Below are 22956 nucleotides of genomic sequence, written 5' to 3'. Positions count from 1 at the left end.
CCCGTGTATAGATAGTGAACGTGTTATTTCAAACCGAGTCTTAAATGAACTAAGACAGTCATGAGGAGGGAACTGTGCATGTAATCAGTATACACAAATTTGAAAAAGCTGTTATTAATAAAGAAAATTAAGAAATGGGGACCAATAGGTATAGAAGTGTAAAAGCACAATTGCATACTCACCCTCACTAACACCAACTTATTGAATATCACACAATGCCTGATACATTACAATATACAGTATGCCTGATACATTACAATATACAGTATGCCTGATACATTACAATATACAGTATGCCTGATACATTACAATATACAGTATGCCTGATACATTACAATATACAGTATGCCTGATACATTACAATATACAGTATGCCTGATACATTACAATATACAGTATGCCTGATACATTACAATATACAGTCAAAATGTAATCTAATCTCAAAGTCATATAGCACTGACCTTGTGCAACGAAAAACAATGGGTCATGATAGCAGAAGTGTGAGCAATAAGGCCCAGAATGTAGATAATATTCGCACTGGCTACCAGCAAACCTCCACCAAAGCAAGTGCATGAGTCCAGTCTTGTGAGTAATATGGACTGTGTGTTCAGCAAAGCTTTCAGATCTAATCTGAAATAAAATTGGGAATTCTTAAGCTAAACACACACAATATAACAGATCCTCTCTGATAAAGTAAACCACAAGGAAAAGAATACGAGGTAGTGTTGTAAAGAGAGAGCAAGTAGTCAACTTGGTATCAATTTCAAATTCATGGTCTCTTTTTTACAACATTTAGAGTGTACCCTTATAAAATAGCCTCCAACATATTTCCAACAAATAAAGAGATTTTCATCCTTCTTTTGCCCACCTTGATCTTCCTTTCTGCCGTTACATAACATTCTCAGTGTATCTAATATCAATGGTACATTTGTTTTCATTTTTCAAGAGAAAGAGAAATGTCATTCACTTGCTGTTTCCCATTACACAGTGGGTGCATAGAACCTGCTCCACTTGGCTAAATCACATCTCAACAATATAATCCAATGTAAAATTCCACTTGTACAGCCCTTGTCATCATTCCGTTATCCTAACTTACCCAGTCTTCTTCTGTGTCCACTGTCACGGGCAGTAGGTTATAAAGAGAAGTAGAGTACTATCAGGAGTGATGAGATGATGGGCTGGGATCATCATTCTCTTCAAATATCTGGACTGCTGATCTTAATTTTGTCTCGATAAACTAAACTACCATACAAGACTTAATATCTTATCCTCACACACTTCACATACTCATTATCCTCCTTTTATTACTTTGTATTTTCAGTCTTTTTAATCATCTGTTTGCAGGGTCATCTGTTAGCAGGGTGGCAAAAATGAAATCTCATATACTCAAATGGAGGTCAGAAACAGTTCTAGTTCTGAAGCAATAATATCATGCCTCCTGTCCAATATACAGGAACTTGCTTGAATATCTCACTACACTCAAACAAGGTTTTTATCATACAACCCCAAGACCCTTTATCCTGCACCTCCAGGGTTGAACTCCGAGCAAGAGCTGGTAATACGATTATTTAGAGTAAAAAGGTTCTTAATAAGACTGTACATCCCTCAGTCCACCAAGGGTGAGTGATCAGCCTTGTTGAAGGTGACTTCCCTCTCACAGTGTAACTACCACCTCAAACAAGGATCCCATATGTATACAAGACCTCTATCCAGACTTATTTACTGGCTTCCTGCACAGTTCTACCTACACTTACACTTTACACACCTGGATTACTTATTGTCACCCCTTGACCATCATGTGACACTGTGTATTCTTAGTATACTGTACTTGTAATCTGTTTGAGTATAATTCTCTATGGTTTCTTATTTTGGGTTGCCTATTGATGGATAGCCACCCATCTTACTATTGTGTTCTAAGTGAGTTTTGTAACACAAGTTCAACATGGTGTACAGATCTCATTTCTAAAGCATGTTACAGTCTCCTTATTGTTGAAGTTCTATAGTTTTGCTTCTGTGACAAAGTCCAAGCTGCTACCCTGCATTGCAGATGTACTAAAGTTTTGGTAAGTTCTTGTAACATTTAACTGTTTTCTGTAATGGACCATGAGATGGGAAGGTAAGTAGTCATGCTTGCCTCCAAAGTGCCTGGTCACTGAGGATTACTTGGGAAGTTTCGAGGCCTTCACATATCACAAGTTTTCCACTCTTATGTTCATGTTCATCTTTGGTGTATTGCGATTGTAGTATCAGACTCAAAAGAGAGAGTATGGGATGTACGTTTGGTTGGTTTGGTTGGAGGTGTTGATGAAGCATGAGATGTTTGCCCTAGGGTTGAAGAATGATCAAACACGAAGTTCTGATGCGTGTTTTTTTTTATGAACTTTATGAATGCTGGCCAATGTGCTTTCCTACAATTTTTTTTTAAATCTATGCAAGTTGGGTGCATGTTACAAAAATATTTTCCACCTAAGAATAACTGACTATTTAAAGAAATATAAGAGGATATATGAGTGTCATGGTGGATGTACCCCATTCACGTATCAGACGTATGAAAATCCATTTTTAGGTTTTCCCTTTAAGGTGTGGTAGTAAGGTAAAAAAGTATGGCAACTCTTGACGAAAACATAACTTTCTGTGAACTGTTTTATTCACTGTGCATTTCAATATACTGTAAGGTAAAAAGAAATCAAAAAGTGCAATCTTCACATAGATATCTTAAATAATTAAAAACGTTTGATGGTATACCCAACAAATTTCAAGAAAAGTCTGTTTTTCTAAAAATCATCTTTATGCAACCACTAAACAAAACAAATTAAAATGTATGCATATCTTGTATTCATATGCTTTACATTTGAGGGAGAGGCAAATGAATTATCAAAATTTCTCATTTTGTACATTTTGCATACATAAAACATAGGGTTGAGAAACAAGTCAATTGGGAGGTAAGTTTGAATGGAGAAAAACTGGAGAAAGTGAAATGTTTTAGATATCTGGGAGTGGCTTTTGGCTTCGGATGGAACCATGGAAGCGGAAGTGAATCATAGGGTGGGGGAAGAGGCGAAAGTTCTGGGAGCGTTGAAGAATATGTGGAAGTAGAGAACGTTGTCTTGGAAAACAAAAATGGGTAAGTTTGAAGGAATAGTGGTTCCAACAATGTTATTTGGTTGCGAGGTGTGAGCTATAGATAGAGTTGTCCGGAGGAGGGTGGATGTGCTGGAAATGAGATGTTTGAGGACAATATGTAATGTGAGGTGGTTTGATCGAGTAAGTAATGAAAGGGTAAGAGAGATGTGTGGTAATGAAAAGAGTGTGGTTGAGAGAGTAGAGGAGGGTGTTTTGAAATGGTTTGGTCACATGGAGAGAATGAGTGAGGAAAGATTGACAAGGAGGATATATGGATCAGAGGTGGAGGGAACGAGGAGAAGTGGCAGACCAAATTGGAGGTGGAAAGATGGAGTGAAAAAGATTTTGAGTGATCGGGACCTGAACATGCAGGAGGTGAAAGGCGTGCAAAGAATTGGAACGGTGCGGTATACCGGGGTCGACGTGCTGTCAATGGATTGAACCAGGGCATGTGAAGCGTTTGGGGTAAACCATCGAAAGTTTTGTGGGCATTGATGTGGAAAGAGAGCTGTGGTTTCTGTGCATTATACATCACAGCTAGAGACTGAGTGTGAACGAATGTGGCCTTTGTTGTCTTTTCCTAGAGCTACCTCGCGCATATGCGGGGGGAGGGACTTTTTTCATGTGTGGCGAGGTGGCGACGAGAATGAATAAGGACAGACAGTATGAATTATGTACATGTGTTATGTGTATATATATATATATATATATATATATATATATATATATATATATATATATATATATATATATATATATATATATATATATATATATATATACGTATGTAAGTAGGAGATATGGCCAGAGAGCGTTATTGGATTACGTGTTAATTGACAGGCGCGCGAAAGAGAGACTTTTGGATGTTAATGTGCTGAGAGGTGCAACTGGAGGGATGTTTGATCATTATCTTGTGGAGGCTAAGGTGAAGATTTGTATGGGTTTTCAGAAAAGAAGAGTGAATGTTGGGGCGAAGAGGGTGGTGAGAGTAAGTGAGCTTGGGAAGGAGACTTGTGTGAGGAAGTACCAGGAGAGACTGAGTACACAATGGAAAAAGGTGAGAACAATGGAAGTAAGGGGAGTGGGGGAGGAATGGGATGTATTTAGGGAATCAGTGATGGATTGCGCAAAAGATGCTTGTAGCATGAGAAGATTGGGAGGTGGGTTGATTAGAAAGGGTAGTGAGTGGTGGGATGAAGAAGTAAGATTATTAGTGAAAGAGAAGAGAGAGGCATTTGGACGATTTTTGCAGGGAGAAATGCAATTGAGTGGGAGATGTATAAAAGAAAGAGACAGGAGGTCAAGAGAAAGGTGCAAGAGGTGAAAAAGAGGGCAAATGAGAGTTGGGGTGAGAGAGTATCATTAAATTTTAGGGAGAATAAAAAGATGTTCTGGAAGGAGGTAAATAAAGTGCGTAAGACAAGGGAGCAAATGGGAACGGCGCAAATGGGGAGGTGATAACAAGTAGTGGTGATGTGAGAAGGAGATGGAGTGAGTATTTTGAAGGTTTGTTGAATGTGTTTGATGATAGAGTGGCAGATATAGGATGTTTTGGTCGAGGTGTCGTGCAAAGTGAGAGGGTTAGGGAAAATAATTTGGTAAACAGAGAAGAGGTAGTAAAAGCTTTGCGGAAGATGAAAGCCGGCAAGGCAGCAGGTTTGGATGGTATTGCAGTGGAATTTATTAAAAAAGGGGGTGACTGTATTATTGACTGGTTGGTAAGGTTATTTAATGTATGTTTGACTCATGGTGAGGTGCCTGAGGATTGGCGGAATGCGTGCATAGTGCCATTGTACAAAGGCAAAGGGGATAAGAGTGAGTGCTCAAATTACAGAGGTATAAGTTTGTTGAGTATTCCTGGTAAATTATATGGGAGGGTATTGATTGAGAAGGTGAAGGCATGTACAGAGCATCAGATTGGGGAAGAGCAGTGTGGTTTCAGAGGTGGTAGAGGATGTGTGGATCAGGTGTTTGCTTTGAAGAATGTATGTGAGAAATACTTAGAAAAGCAAATGGATTTGTATGTAGCATTTATGGATTTGGAGAAGGCATATGATAGAGTTGATAGAGATGCTCTGTGGAAGGTATTAAGAATATATGGTGTGGGAGGAAAGTTGTTAGAAGCAGTGAAAAGTTTTTATCGAGGATGTAAGGCATGTGTACGTGTAGGAAGAGAGGAAAGTGATTGGTTCTCAGTGAATGTAGGTTTGCGACAGGGGTGTGTGATGTCTACATGGTTGTTTAATTTGTTTATGGATGGGGTTGTTAGGGAGGTGAATGCAAGAGTTTTGGAAAGAGGGGCAAGTATGAAGTCTGTTGGGGATGAGAGAGCTTGGGAAGTGAGTCAGTTGTTGTTCGCTGATGATACAGCGCTGGTGGCTGATTCATGTGAGAAACTGCAGAAGCTGGTGACTGAGTTTGGTAAAGTGTGTGAAAGAAGAAAGTTAAGAGTAAATGTGAATAAGAGCAAGGTTATTAGGTACAGTAGGGTTGAGGGTCAAGTCAATTGGGAGGTGAGTTTGAATGGAGAAAAACTGGAGGAAGTAAAGTGTTTTAGATATCTGAGAGTGGATCTGGCAGCGGATGGAACCATGGAAGCGGAAGTGGATCATAGGGTGGGGAGGGGGCGAAAATTCTGGGAGCCTTGAAGAATGTGTGGAAGTCGAGAACATTATCTCGGAAAGCAAAAATGGGTATGTTTGAAGGAATAGTGGTTCCAACAATGTTGTATGGTTGCGAGGCGTGGGCTATGGATAGAGTTGTGCGCAGGAGTGGATGTGCTGGAAATGAGATGTTTGAGGGCAATGTGTGGTGTGAGGTGGTTTGATCGAGTAAGTAACGTAAGGGTAAGAGAGATGTGTGGAAATAAAAAGAGCGTGGTTGAGAGAGCAGAAGAGAGTGTTTTGAAATGGTTTGGGCACATGGAGAGAATGAGTGAGGAAAGATTGACCAAGAGGATATATGTGTCGGAGGTGGAGGGAACGAGGAGAAGTGGCAGACCAAACTGGAGGTGGAAAGATGGAGTGAAAAAGATTTTGTGTGATCGGGGCCTGAACATGCAGGAGGGTGAAAAGGAGGGCAAGGAATAGAGTGAATTGGATCGATGTGGTATACCGGGGTTGACGTGCTGTCAGTGGATTGAATCAGGGCATGTGAAGCGTCTGGGGTAAACCGGTAAACCATGGAAAGCTGTGTAGGTATGTATATTTGCGTGTGTGGACGTATGTATATACATGTGTATGGGGGTGGGTTGGGCCATTTCTTTCGTCTGTTTCTTTGCGCTACCTCGCAAACGCGGGAGACAGCGACAAAGCAAAAAAAAAAAAAAATATATATATATATATATATATATATATATATATATATATATATATATACGTTGAGATGTATAGGTATGTATATTTGCGTGTGTGGACGTGTATGTATATACATGTGTATGTGGGTGGGTCGGGCTATTCTTTCGTCTATTTCCATGCACTACCTCGCTAACGCGAGAGACAGCGACAAAGTGTAATAGTAGAAAAAATAATGATAAAAACATAGGGGTACCGGTGAGACCAGATGAAATATATTCTGTGGTAGCCACCTCACTGTGGCAGTAGGCCCTGCAGATTATGACTATGTCTGTGTTATGGTAATCGTCAGTCATGACCAGAGAAGGACAGTGAAAGTTACCAGGGAAAGTTGCACTGAGTGTTAGGTACTCGGCCGGTGGCGCTGGCCAGCGGGAGAGGCAGTGATGTACCGGCTTGCACTGCAGACACACACTGGTCTCCTGGCTAACTGGTGTTCTCACCTCTTGTTGTCAAGCTGAGATATAAATATATTTTTATAACGTGGACTTTGATTACTAAGAAGACTCGCAGAACGTATAGTGGTGGCAGCGTCAGGGTTCCTTCTAGAGACAGTGAAGGATTGATTCCCTTATCAAGATCATGGCGTCTCTGATTGTGGACCTTAGTGACTGCTGATTCTTAACAACCACACAATTTTATATGTCATGTTGGACAGATCGCTATGGAGAAGACAGTGAACAACATACACTGGGGAACCAAGTAGCGCAGTAACGTTATTCATTTATTCATGATCACTCGTGAATAGCCGACAGTTGACACAAGCAGAGGTCAACTTAATGACTGTGTTTGGGCGAGACAATCACTGATTACATTAACAAACAAAGTCCCAGTTATCGATGCTTCTATGGTGACCCGGGTGGAGTTTACTAAAGCTATGCCAGAACTGGTTAAGTCCCTTAGAAAATACAGATCCGTTGTTGCACTGAAAAATGAACCGTTAGGGAAAACATGAGACAAATGTGAAGCCCAGCACTAATGTGAAGCCCAGCACTAATGTGAAGCCCAGCGCTAATGTGAAGCCCAGCACTAATGTGAAGCCCAGCACTAATGTGAAGCCCGGCACTAATGTGAAGCCCAGCACTAATGTGAAGCCCGGCACCAATTTGAGTCACGGCACTATGGTGAAGCCCAGCACTAATGTGAAACCCAGCACTAATGTGAAGCCCAGCATTAATGTGAAGCCCAGCACTAATGTGAAGCCCAGCATTAATGTGAAGCCCGGCACCTATGTGAAGCCCGGCACTTAGTGTGAAGCCAGGCATTAATGTGAAGCCCAGCACTAATGTGAAACCCAGCACTAATGTGAAGCCCAGCACTAATGTGAAGCCCAGCACTAATGTGAAACCCAGCACTAATGTGAAGCCCAGACTAATGTGAAGCCCAGCACTAATGTGAAGCCCAGCACTAATGTGAAGCCCGGCACTAATGTGAAGCCCAGCACTAATGTGAAACCCAGCACTAATGTGAAGCCCAGCACTAATGTGAAACCCAGCACTAATGTGAAGCCCAGCACTAATGTGAAGCCCGGCACTAATGTGAAGCCCAGCACTAATGTGAAACCCAGCACTAATGTGAAGCCCAGCTCTAATGTGAAGCCCAGAACTAATGTGAAGCCCGGCACTAATGTGAAGCCCGGCACTAACGTGAAGCCCAGCACTAATGTGAAGCCCAACACTAATGTGAAGCCCGGCACTAATGTGAAGCCCAACACTAATGTGAAGCCCAACACTAATGTGAAGCCCAGCTCTAATGTGAAGCCCAGCTCTAATGTGAAGCCCAGCACTAATGTGAAGCCCAACACTAATGTGAAGCCCGGCACTAATGTGAAGCCCGGCACTAATGTGAAGCCCAGCACTAATGTGAAGCCCAACACTAATGTGAAGCCCGGCACTAATGTGAAGCCCGGCACTAATGTGAAGCCCAACACTAATGTGAAGCCCAACACTAATGTGAAGCCCAACACTAATGTGAAGCCCGGCACTAATGTGAAGCCCGGCACTGATGTGAAGCCGAGCACTTCTTTGAAGCCCGGCACTAATGTGAAGCCCAGCACTAATGTTAAGAATGGCAATACTTTGAAGCCCGCACTAAAGTGAAGCCCGGCACTAATGTGAAGCCCGGCACTAATGTGAAGCCCAGCACTAATCTGGAGCCCGGCACTAATGTGAAGTCCGGCACTAATGTGAAGCCCGGCACTAATGTGAAGCCCGGCACTAATGTTAAGAATGGCAATACTTTGAAGCCCGCACTAAAGTGAAGCCCGGCACTAATGTGAAGCCCGGCACTAATGTGAAGCCCGGCACTAATGTGAAGCCCGGCACTAATGTGAAGCCCAGCACTAATGTGAAACCCGGCACTAATGTAAAGCCTAGCACTAACGTGAAGCCGAGCACCAATGCGAAGACCGGTACTAATGTGAAGCCCAGCACTAATGTGAAACCCGGCACTAATGTGAAGCCCAGCACTAATGTGAAGCCCAGCACTAATGTGAAACCCGGCACTAATGTGAAGCCCAGCACTAATGTGAAGCTCGGCACTAATCCCTTGTATGTCCCGGGTTATCGAACACATCCCGAATTCTCAACGAAGAACCATAGACCAGTTTGTTTGAGGACATGTTGGCTCAAGATGTCACTGAACCATCTACGTCAACTTGGAGCAGTCCTTTTCTCCTAGTTCCTAAATCTGGTGGCACCAGGAGGCCATGTATTGACTTGCGAAAGCTTAAATCAGTTACCTTGCCTAATACATTACCTGTGCTTGTGCTGTGAGAGCTTATAAAGAGCTTAGGTAAGAACAAAGTATTTTCCACACTTGACCTCCTCACTGGGTTTTGGCCAATATATTTGGATCAAGAAAGTCGACCAGTAACACCATTCTCTACCCCTTCTGGACGTTGGGAGTGTGTTTGTATGAAGTGTTGTTTACCAAGCAGCCCCACCATAACTTTCTCACGCCTCATGACTGCAATTTTCCCTCCTATCATCATCATATTTGACGCAGTTGGAATTGTAGATAAATTTTGGTTTAGCTACAGAAGGGGATGTAGGGGATGTCCACCATGATATCATGCAGAAGAAAGACGATTATCATGAATATATAATAAACGCTCTCTCTCATTAGCAACATATGATCGATATATTATGAACATTACTGGTACTGTAAATATATTATGAACATTACTGGTACTGTAAATATATTATGGACATTACTGGTACTGTAAATATATTATGAACATTACTGGTACTGTAAATATATTATGAACATTACTGGTACTGTAAATATATTATGGACATTACTGGTACTGTAAATATATTACTGGTACTGTAAATATATTATGAACATTACTGGTACTGTAAATATATTATGGACATTACTGGTACTGTAAATATATTATGAACATTACTGGTACTGTAAATATATTACTGGTACTGTAAATATATTATGAACATTACTGATACTGTAATTGTTATGAGCATTATTGGTACAGTAAATAACATAACAGATACAGTCAAGTCAGTACTATAGATATTTCATGAGCATTGTTGGTACAGAAAATATCAGAAGAATCGGTCACAATATTCACAGATCCTTCATACCTCACTGCTACCACGTATCACTGACGTCACCGAAGGGGAAAGGGAAATAGACATTTCTTTAGGTAGCCATGGTGAGTTCTCGCCATGCTGGACCAAATGATTGATGAGCGTGGTCTTCAAACACTGCATCACGTCTGAAGGTTTGCAGTGTTCCACGTCCAGACGTGAAGACACCCGTTTATAGAGGTCACACAGGGTGACCACGTCTACAGGAGCATTCGTGTAGATGATAAGGAATCTCGTACAGTGTTCATGCGTCGCATCGTAGACCCGGGGAAAGAAGGCTTTCACGTAGAGATGTGGTGGCTCTTGTTCTTCCTCGCTCACCACTTCGTCGTCGTTTGTGACGACTCCGTCGTCGTTTGTGACGACTCTGTCTTCGTTTGTGACGACTCCGTCATCGTTTGTGACGAGTCTGTCATCGTTTGTGACGAGTCTGTCATCGTCTGTGACGACTTCGTCGTCTTTTGTGACGACTCCGCGGTGCTCCGTCACGCCAGTGTCCTCCACAGGAGAGGAGAGGTCTTCTTCAGGAGGTGAACGGAAGGCGTTGCTCTTGACGTCGTCCTCCACGCAGTCCTGAACGGGCGAGCCAGGTTGGTGGTCAACGTGTGTGGAGCAGTCAGCCACAGTGTTCTCCTCTCCTTGGCTTACTTGAGTCAAGGTCGAGCACTACTGACAGCGCATCCGAGTCTTCAAACCTTGAGGCTCGTTGCCCAAAATCCACTCGAATACCCAGGTAAACAGTGAGTATTGGAACACTACGATGCTCATGTAGTAGCCTGCAAAGACAGACAGGAGAAACCTGGTAGAGTACTCCCGGAGTGGCCCGACCACCAGGGTCATCTTCAGACGATTATACCAGTGATATGTCTTGATGAAGGACAGGACGCTCCTCAAGACTGGGATCTTGAACCACACGGAGCACGTGCTGATCTCGTCCTCCACCAGGAGGTCGAGGGGCCCACGGAGGAGCTTGCCCACCAGGGGCAGTCGGTGGAGCAAGTCCCTAGCCCAGTACTCTTCGACGATCACCCTCTGCAGAAGCTCGACCTTCACGTCAAAGTGATCCTGGAGGGCAGCTAAGTGTGCCCGTAGAAACACTGCCGCCTGAATGAGGGAAATGAAGAAAAGAAATTTATGCATTGTTTTTAAAGATTTTATTTACCTGTTGGTTGATATCAATGTTGAGCAAAACAATGATATCTTCATCCTTGTTGTCATACAGTGAGGTAGCGAGAGTCGTGGGGCTGATACTGCAAATGTATAATGTCAAATCAGCGGTGCCTCCCAGTAAGTTAGAACATTATTATAGTCCTCTTACTGCTGGAGTGGAACCAGAAATGTTACGAATTGGTTTGCCTTTTGTGTGTCAAGAGTCTCTCGCTCTGTCATGATTTCATGTGTGGGATAAGTTGACATGAGGATGATTGTAAATGGAATTTAGTGTCTGGATCAGATGTGAGGGTGGAGTCACTGTACTTTTGATAAGTATGAAGCTATAATGACATAAGAACAATAGTAATGGGAGAATTAGTCTACCTGTACCTTCCTCAGGCAACGCCTATAATCATTACCTGTCCCTTTGAGCAACCCAAGGATATGACAGTTCAAGATGGTTTATATGTATATAACAGCTCCTGTACAATGTGACATGATAACATATCAGGGATGACACTGGGTAAAGGAGGGACCATCCGTGTGAGTCTCATCCTGTCACGATCTTTCAATTATTCCATCATTGCCTCTAATTTGTCTAAGTTAGTTCTCCCTAGTGTCCCTCTGGGACCAATATATCCCATATTCTCCATAAATCACCATCAGGTGATCACGTCCTCTGCTGGGATGTCATCTAGTGGTCCTGGTAGTGATGTATCTAGTAATCGTAGTGACTGACTTCAACATTTCAAAACAAGTTCAGAAGAATTTGGTTGGCAAGCCAGCAGCAACAGTGGTTTATCCTTAGATGATTCACAAAGCAGTTGAAACTGTCAAAGGGAAGCCAGTGAGAAGATCCCCCATAAAGGAGGAGTTGATGAAAACGTTGTATTGAGTTTATAACATTATAGTAAGATATGTTATAACATTTTAGTAAGATATCAGTGATGTAGAATTAATGTTTGTAACCACTATCCAAAGGGTAGAAACGTTTTAATGTTTTATAACAAGCTCCTCATATTATATGAGTCTTCCTTTCAAGAAACTAATCACTTTATTTTAATTTATTTATCCAATAATGGCTTGTGTCAGTGTGTCTGTCCCTCAGTATAGCAAGTCAAGCATTACTCCACCGTACAACAACTACAAGGTCACAAATGAGGGGACAAATAACATATAGGTTGGCTCACGGAAAATGTCTAATGAGCTGAGGAAAAGGAAGGACATTACATACACTGGCTTTATCAGTGAATCATTTTGTGATGGTTGTGAAATATTGGTCATGTGTAGAAGATGGTCCTTGTACATGAATCATGCTATATATTAGTTTCACAATATGTTATAATGGTGTCTTTACTTGGTGAACTGATATGTGATATAATAAATGTGATCTGTCTTGTTCTGTACTTTTCTTTGAAAATATCAACTTTAGATTTATATCAAGTTTTTCCTACATGGAATGAAATCGTGTCTGCAAGTTAAACAGAATTCTATGATATTGCAGGGAGAATCTTGACAGGCTATCGTTGTACAGTGTACAATGGCCAGTGATATTCACCGTAGACATATGTTTACACTGTGTACACATAGCAGGCAAACTACAGTATCATCTTAAGATGTGGAAATAAAACTATCAAGGCAGGAGAAGGATTTAGGTGTCATCATTAGTAGAGATGTAAAGCCAAGACAACAGTGTATTAATGTACGTAATAAGACTAACAGACAACTTGGTGTCATGTGTTAGTAGCAAGAATGAACAGGTAATATTACAGCTATAGTTAGTCACACACCACTTACATTGTGCTGCATATATTGCTAATTATATTTGTGTACAAAAATACCTCTGATGGCATTCAGAGACGGATGATGAAAATGTCATTAGAATTTCCCACATGAAGACATTAAGATAACAAGACTTACATTATCTGGAAGGACAGAAGGTGAAGGATAATAAGATAGAAGGTTAGATAATCTGGTATGTTTATTAATGCGAGTTACACCTTACATTCTTGCCTGCAAACACAAAATGTTTATTTTCATTAATTACATATTCATATTGTCAGAAACAATAAACATAATGAGTTATCGACCAGAGAGAGGATGAAACAGGAGTAGAACTCTATGAGTTATTAAATTTATTGATTATATAATGATTGTGGAGCCAGAATGCAGAATCATATGTATGTATTCACAACTGATGAAAATACTTTTGTTGTTAGATTCGTCAAGTGTCTCTGCTTCACGGGTCTATGTTGTCGTTGTTAGGTTGAGCAGCAGGTCTCTGCTTCACGGGTCTATGGTGTCGTTGTTAGGTTGAGCAGCAGGTCTCTGCTTCACGGGTCTATGGTGTCGTTGTTAGGTTGAGCAGCAGGTCTCTGCTTCACGGGTCTATGGTGTCGTTGTTAGGTTGAGCAGCAGGTCTCTGCTTCACGGGTCTATGGTGTCGTTGTTAGGTTGAGCAGCAGGTCTCTGCTTCACGGGTCTATGGTCTCATTGTTAGGTTGAGCAGCAGGTCTCTGCTTCACGGGTCTATGGTCTCATTGTTAGGTTGAGCAGCAGGTCTCTGCTTCACGGGTCTATGGTGTCGTTGTTAGCCTCTCTAGGTGTATGTACTGGTCCTCACCTCAACCCGGCCCTGTATCTGATCTTGTCTAACAGGTAGTTTGTTGTTGAGAGATTGGCCATGTTCCTGCCTGGCACGGGACCTTATCATACGACGGTTCGCTGTGTATACAACGTCAGGGGATGTGTGTATCGTTGGATTCATTGGTTATTAACTGGTAAAGATCATTAAACCAGTATCTCTACCATACGACAAGCCATTCACATTACAATATTTGCTACATGATAACAGGAATATACATATGTTGATAGATGTTGATGGTTATGAGTAGCAAAGGTCATTAAGCCTGAAGCCATACCAGACGTCAAACATTGAAAGTACATTACATGTATAACAAGATGTATATAATGATGGTGGATACAGTGACAATGTACAGTTAAAGTACATTAAATGTATAACAAGATGTATATAATGATGGTGGATACAGTGACAATGTACAGTTAAAGTACATTAAATGTATAACAAGATGTATATAATGATAGTGGATACAGTGACAATGTACAGTTAAAGTACATTAAATGTATAACAAGATGTATATAATGATGGTGGATACAGTGACAATGTACAGTTAAAGTACATTAAATGTATAACAAGATGTATATAATGATGGTGGATACAGTGACAATGTACAGTTAAAGTACATTAAATGTATAACAAGATGTATATAATGATGGTGGATACAGTGACAATGTACAGTTAAAGGTCATTAAATGTATAACAAGATGTATACAATGATGGTGGATACAGTGACAATGTACAGTTAAAGTACATTAAATGTATAACAAGATGTATATAATGATAGTGGATACAGTGACAATGTACAGTTAAAGGTCATTGAGCCACAATAATGAAATAAACACTAAATACCTAAAAGCTAATGATAACTGGACACAAAAGCTAATGATAACTGGACACAAAAGCTAATGATAACTGGACACAAAAGCTAATGATAACTGGACACAAAAGCTATGAATGACTGTCTTGATTATTGATGGTTGGGGGAGGAGATGCTTATGGCAGTTGAAGGATTTTAGAATAGTTTGTTGTGTGGTGAGGAAGAGAAGGATAGGAGGAGGGTAATAGATCCTGTGTGGGGTCAACCCTGGTGTTGTGTGGTGAGGAAGAGAAGGATAGGAGGAGGGTAATAGATCCTGGATGGGGTCAACCCTTGGTGTTGTGTGGTGAGGAAGAGAAGGATAGGAGGAGGGTAATAGATCTTGGGTGGGGTCAACCCTGGTGCTTCATTGTCAAACAAGCAAAATAAGTAAGATAATTATCGAGGAAAGATAGATTTTTATGTGTTGATTTTAACGATCAGTGACCTATAAGTAAGGTCATAAGTTTTGCTTGATTTAGAAAAGGTATAAACCGTCATGACATTAATTATTTCTTGATACTGATGACTTAACCAAACAAATCTGTTGCATTTGGACATCAATGATAAGGATATTTCAGTGTGTTTATGTTAATCTGTACTACTCGCCGCTCAATGAAATTCATTTAATCAAGGGCATAAATTTCAGGATGAGTAATGCAATCTATTGGTCACTGATACATGTAATACAAGATGATTTTTCAAACCTCAAAGGATTCTAAGAACGTATGCGAAGTGAAATTATGGATTTTGATCTCCATTTCTTCAGTATCATGAGAGAGAAAAGTTACATTGATACCCATATAGTCTAAGTATACAAATTTAGTTTAAATCTCGAGAGTGATTTAAAGACAATTGTAAGTACTTAAATAGTTTTTCAGGTGCATGTGTTGACTCGTTTACTATACTTAAAAAAGATAAAATGCCAGCAACTATATACGAGGTATGATTCTCCTTCTTCTGGTGTTCATAATGTTTGGCATGCATGATGGAGAGGAAAACGTTATTTCCAAAACAAATTCTTAGGTATGCTATATAATTCTTAGGTATGCTATATAATTCCTAGGTATGCTATATAATTCGTAACGGTTTTGCATATCTAAACCATTGCTTCAGAAAAGTTATGGCACATTCATTCAACGGGATATGATAATCAGACTATAACTTTTTGATCATTTTCAATATTATTCCACAATGAAAATAGTCGTAAATCATATCTATTCCCTGATTGTCAATAATCTGTGTAATAGGTTCTATTGATCTATCTATCTATCTGTCTCTCATCATTACACCATTGCCAATATAATGGTGTGGATCAAGTACATATAACCTACGCAACATGACTCACATGTGCACATCCTCAACCCGTGCTCAGTGTGTTCAAGTGAGACAGATTTCATACACATAAAAGCGCTTCTTACTTTCTCACTTAACTCACTAAGACCAAAGTCGCTATTTATACCACTTCCATACACAAGATGCCTCCATTCTAACCCATCCCAGTCATTCCTCTCACATCATCTGAAATATCTTCAGACCTGATCAGTTATCTCACTACATACCTCTTCTGTGGCTTACCTCTCCTTCTTGTACATACCTTCCACTCTGCCAACAAATGAATAGATTTCATAAAAAATATCGTACTTCATCGGTTGTTGCAAGATATAATACAATAGATTTCTGTAACCCAAACATATATAAAGAACTTATTTGTGATCAAAATACCAACATATTCATTTAAGGCTTCAGTATCATGATGTATATATCATTCCATAACAAAGAGATACTTCCTTTGATTAAGCTAGCTCGCAGGGATGTTTGCTAGCTATTCATTTCTGATGATGATAACAACAATAAATACTTTCTGTCTTCTCGATCTACATTTTGGAGAGTAGATTTGGTGAGTAATTTGACTTGAGAAGATAATGGTTATAATCGTTGTGTTATACAGTTAACCTGGCATGTCTCTGGTAATGCTCTGATACAGGTGAAGTTAGTTCTAACCATCTATCTGTCTATCATCGTAACTCCATTTCAAGATAATGAGGAGACCAGGTACACATACACATCACACATACACCCATCAACCGAGGCACAGTAAGTTAAAGTCAAACTTCCACGCTTATGAAAGCGTGTCCTAAATTTACAATTAACTTATCAATTATTTTCCATTTATACCATTTCTATACACAAACTGTTTTACATCGGATACAATCTTCATGTGACATATTCCCAGCCATAGCCAAGTGTCTCACTACATCTGTACATCACTTCTGTGCCCTATCTCGCCTCCTTCTACTGTACTACAGTACATCTCACTACATCTGTACATCACTTCTGTGCCCTATCTCGCCTCCTTCTACTGTACTACAGTTCATCTCACTACATCTGTACATCACTTCTGTGCCCTACCTCTTCTCCTTCTACTGTACTACAGTACATTTTTCTGACCAGCATATTGTTTACCATACATTGTACAAGAGCATACCATCCAACGTCTTCATTCTTCATTATGTTGTTCTTCTTAATACCAAACATATGACGCAAGTAATCCATCTCCACTACCCATATTACTGGTCCTTACTGACCTATGTGCATTGACCTTCCACAATCATACAACGATAACGTTGGATGAATATCCCACTGTACAACGATAACGTTGGATGAATATCCCACTGTACAACGATAACGTTGGATGAATATCCCACTGTACAACGATAACGTTGGATGAATATCCCACTGTACAACGATAACGTTGGATGAATATCCCACTGTACAACGATAACGTTGGATGAATATCCCACTGTACAACGATAACGTTGGATGAATATCCCACTGTACAACGATAACGTTGGATGAATATCCCACTGTACAACGATAACGTTGGATGAATATCCCACTGTACAACGATAACGTTGGATGAATATCCCACTGTACAACGATAACGTTGGATGAATATCCCACTGTACAACGATAACGTTGGATGAATATCCCACTGTACAACGATAACGTTGGATGAATATCCCACTGTACAACGATAATGTTGGATGAATATCCCACTGTACAACGATAACGTTGGATGAATATCCCACTGTACAACAATAACGTTGGATGAATATCCCACTGTACAACGATAACGTTGGATGAATATCCCACTGTACAACGATAATGTTGGATGAATATCCCACTGTACAACAATAACGTTGGATGAATATCCCACTGTACAACGATAATGTTGGATGAATATCCCACTGTACAACAATAACGTTGGATGAATATCCCACTGTACAACGATAACGTTGGATGAATATCCCACTGTACAACGATAATGTTGGATGAATATCCCACTGTACAACAATAACGTTGGATGAATATCCCACTGTACAACGACAACGTTGGATGAATATCCCACTGTACAACGATAACGTTGGATGAATATCCCACTGTACAACGATAATGTTGGATGAATATCCCACTGTACAACAATAACGTTGGATGAATATCCCACTGTACAACGATAACGTTGGATGAATATCCCACTGTACAACGATAACGTTGGATGAATATCCCACTGAGTTCCACCTCGTCTTTAAGTTTTCTGGCTTGCCTCTGTGTGTGTGTGTGTGTGTGTACAAGTAAGTAAATTACACGATACAAACACACAAAGTTAAGAAAAGGGGCAACACATATATTAGTCAGAACACACACACACACACACACACACACACACACACACACAGAGCGGCGCCAGGCTGGAGGCGGGGCATCGTGACGTCACAGGCAAGTCCCTCCCCCCGCCAGATCCAAACATGTGTTGTGTCTGGTGATGGCGGTTCAAGATTTCCCACATTTATATTGATCATTACATTATCATCCACTCCCAAAGTCACCTGGCATTCTTGTGTTTCAACAACAGACGTGATATATGCAACACCAGGCAAACATTGTACCATTATCTGATAGGTTAATTGGTGCACAATCAAGAACCAGTGAATTTCATCGCCGCCATAAGTAAGTAAGGAAGGTGACTTTAATGATGATAAATACGACCTGGTATGGCTGTGTCTACACACTACCGCCATCTGGTCAACATTGTACATACCAACATTTAAACTGTGACATTCAACCACAAGGTTTAAAGTCGCTCATGAAAACGCGAACTTAAAATCTATCCATTTTAATCTACCATTCATCAATAAACATTTAAACACCGTCATTTGAACGTAAACCTTCCAGCTGCGTTATTTTACCAGAGTCCTTTAAGATATGTCATATAAACACAAAACTTAAATGTACGTTAAGCTTGTGCAAACCATCATTGAAACTCAAACTTTTGAATTAGAAATGTAATGAAATTGCGAACTTTTAACTTAACTTTTAACTCTGTCAAATTACAGCTATTGTACAAAATGCTTAACTTAATTGACAAATTCTAATGTCAGTTAATTTAACGATATCCTTTGTGGTTCATCTCTGAAACACAAACCTTTGAACTTTGTCTCTAGAACTAACCACAACCATCATGTTCTATAACTGGAAAGGAAATTTGTATAATCTGTCAAAATTCGTCATATAACGCGAACATTTTAACCTTCCATTTAACTGGGCCACTCCTCCCTGGTGCTATTCATACAATGTCCTTTTAAACTGCGACCTTATTACACTTTCATTCATTCATTATGACTTTATTACACTTTCATTCATTCATTATGACTTTATTACACTTTCATTCATTCATCATGACTTTATTACACTTTCATTCATTCATCATGACTTTATTACACTTTCATTCATTCATCATGACTTTATTACACTTTCATTCATTCATTATGACTTTATTACACTTTCATTCATTCATCATGACTTTATTACACTTTCATTCATTCATCATGACTTTATTACACTTTCATTCATTCATCATGACTTTATTACACTTTCATTCATTCATCATGACTTTATTACACTTTCATTCATTCATCATGACTTTATTACACTTTCATTCATTCATCATGACTTTATTACACTTTCATTCATTCATCATGACTTTATTACACTTTCATTCATTCATCATGACTTTATTACACTTTCATTCATTCATCATGACTTTATTACACTTTCATTCATTCATCATGACTTTATTACACTTTCATTCATTCATCATGACTTTATTACACTTTCATTCATCATTCATCAACTAGTTCGTCTCACTGATATTCCATTCATAAACTTCATACCTGCAGCTTATCAATTGACCGCCATGTTGCTTTAAGGTTTATAATTCTTTGTGTATTTAATGATAGAAGATTCAATGATATTTCTCGTTGTACTGGAGTTAGAGATTATAATGCCATCTCAGTTATTAACTCTAACTCCAGTACCACGAGAAATATCATTGAATCTTCTATTATTAAATACACAGAGAATTATAATCTTAATATTAGTGATGGTCTATACAAATTGGTTAACTTTAATGTTGATAAAATCTGTAAACAATCCACCTTCTTGTCCACATAATAAGTATATGATACGCTTGTTGTCTGTCTTGGACAATCACGTGTTTACCTTATGGCGTCCTAACTACGTCTCTTCGTTGTATATCAACTGACTGTTATATTTCTCTCTTGTGTCTCCCCTGATAAAGTGATTATTACACGAAAGTGCACCTGGGAACTTTTCGTGTTTCATTTTCCCCGTGGACACATAGGAATATCTTGATCACGCGCAAAATTGTGATCCTTTCCAGGATATATATATAAATATATATATATATATATATATATATATATATATATATATATATATATATTTTTTTTTTTTTTTGCTTTGTCGCTGTCTCCCGCGTTTGCGAGGTAGCGCAAGGAAACAGACGAAAGAAATGGCCCAACCCACCCCCATACACATGTATATACATACGTCCACACACGCAAATATACATACCTACACAGCTTTCCTTGGTTTACCCCAGACGCTTCACATGCCTTGATTCAATCCACTGACAGCACGTCAACCCCGGTATACCACATCGCTCCAATTCACTCTATTCCTTGCCCTCCTTTCACCCTCCTGCATGTTCAGGCCCCGATCACACAAAATCTTTTTCACTCCATCTTTCCACCTCCAATTTGGTCTCCCTCTTCTCCTCGTTCCCTCCACCTCCGACACATATATCCTCTTGGTCAATCTTTCCTCACTCATTCTCTCCATGTGTCCAAACCATTTCAAAACACCCTCTTCTGCTCTCTCAACCACGCTCTTTTTATTTCCACACATCTCTCTTACCCTTACGTTACTCACTCGATCAAACCACCTCACACCACACATTGTCCTCAAACATCTCATTTCCAGCACATCCACCCTCCTGCGCACAACTCTATCCATAGCCCACGCCTCGCAACCCAAACAGCATTGTTGGAACCACTATTCCTTCAAACATACCCATTTTTGCTTTCCGAGATAATGTTCTCGACTTCCACACATTCTTCAAGGCTCCCAGAATTTTCGCCCCCTCCCCCACCCTATGATCCACTTCCGCTTCCATGGTTCCATCCGCTGCCAGATCCACTCCCAGATATCTAAAACACTTCACTTCCTCCAGTTTTTCTCCATTCAAACTCACCTCCCAATTGGCTTGACCCTCAGCACTTCTGTACCTAATAACCTTGCTCTTATTCACATTTACTCTTAACTTTCTTCTTTCACACACTTTACCAAACTCAGTCACCAGCTTCTGCAGTTTCTCACATGAATCAGCCACCAGCGCTGTATCATCAGCGAACAACAACTGACTCACTTCCCAAGCTCTCTCATCCCCAACAGACTTCATACTTGCCCCTCTTTCCAAAACTCTTGCATTCACCTCCCTAACAACCCCATCCATAAACAAATTAAACAACCATGGAGACATCACACACCCCTGCCGCAAACCTACATTCACTGAGAACCAATCACTTTCCTCTCTTCCTACACGTACATATGCCTTACATCCTCGATAAAAACTTTTCACTGCTTCTAACAACTTGCCTCCCACACCATATATTCTTAACACCTTCCACAGAGCATCTCTATCAACTCTATCATATGCCTTCTCCAGATCCATAAATGCTACATACAAATCCATTTGCTTTTCTAAGCATTTCTCACATATATTCTTCAAAGCAAACACCTGATCCACACATCCTCTACCACTTCTGAAACCACACTGCTCTTCCCCAATCTGATGCTCTGTACATGCCTTCACCCTCTCAATCAATACCCTCCCATATAATTTACCAGGAATACTCAACAAACTTATACCTCTGTAATTTGAGCACTCACTCTTATCCCCTTTGCCTTTGTACAATGGCACTATGCACGCATTCCGCCAATCCTCAGGCACCTCACCATGAGTCATACATACATTAAATAACCTTACCAACCAGTCAACAATACAGTCACCCCCTTTTTTAATAAATTCCACTGCAATACCAATACCAATAAAAAGATGTTCTGGAAGGAGGTAAATAAAGTGCGTAAGACAAGGGAGCAAATGGGAACTTCAGTGAAGGGCGCAAATGGGGAGGTGATAACAAGTAGTGGTGATGTGAGAAGGAGATGGAGTGAGTATTTTGAAGGTCTGTTGAATGTGTTTGATGATAGTGTGGCAGATATAGGGTGTTTTGGTCGAGGTGGTGTGCAAAGTGAGAGGGTTAGGGTAAATGATTTGGTAAACAGAGAAGAGGTAGTAAAAGCTTTGCGGAAGATATATATATATATATATATATATATATATATATATATATATATATATATATATATATATATATATATATATATATATATATATATATATATATATATATATATATATATATATTTATATATACCTCCAATTTGGTATCCCACTTCTCGTTCCCTCCACCTCCGACACATATATCCTCTTGGTCAATCTTTCCTCACTCATTCTCTCCATGTGCCCAAACCATTTCAAAACACCCTCTTCTGCTCTCTCAACCACGCTCTTTTTATTTCCACACATCTCTCTTACCCTTACATTACTTACTTGATCAAACCACCTCACACCACACATTGTCCTCAAACATCTCATTTCCAGCACATCCACTCTCCTGCGCACAACTCTATCCATAGCCCACGCCTCGCAACCATACAACATTGTTGGAACCACTATTCCTTCAAACATACCCATTTTTGCTTTCAGAGATAATGTTCTCGACTTCCAAACATTCT

The sequence above is a fragment of the Panulirus ornatus genome, chromosome 5, assembly GCF_036320965.1.
Source record: "Panulirus ornatus isolate Po-2019 chromosome 5, ASM3632096v1, whole genome shotgun sequence".
NCBI classification, from domain to species: Eukaryota; Metazoa; Arthropoda; class Malacostraca; order Decapoda; family Palinuridae; genus Panulirus; species Panulirus ornatus.
This window is presented reverse-complemented; position numbering follows the sequence as displayed.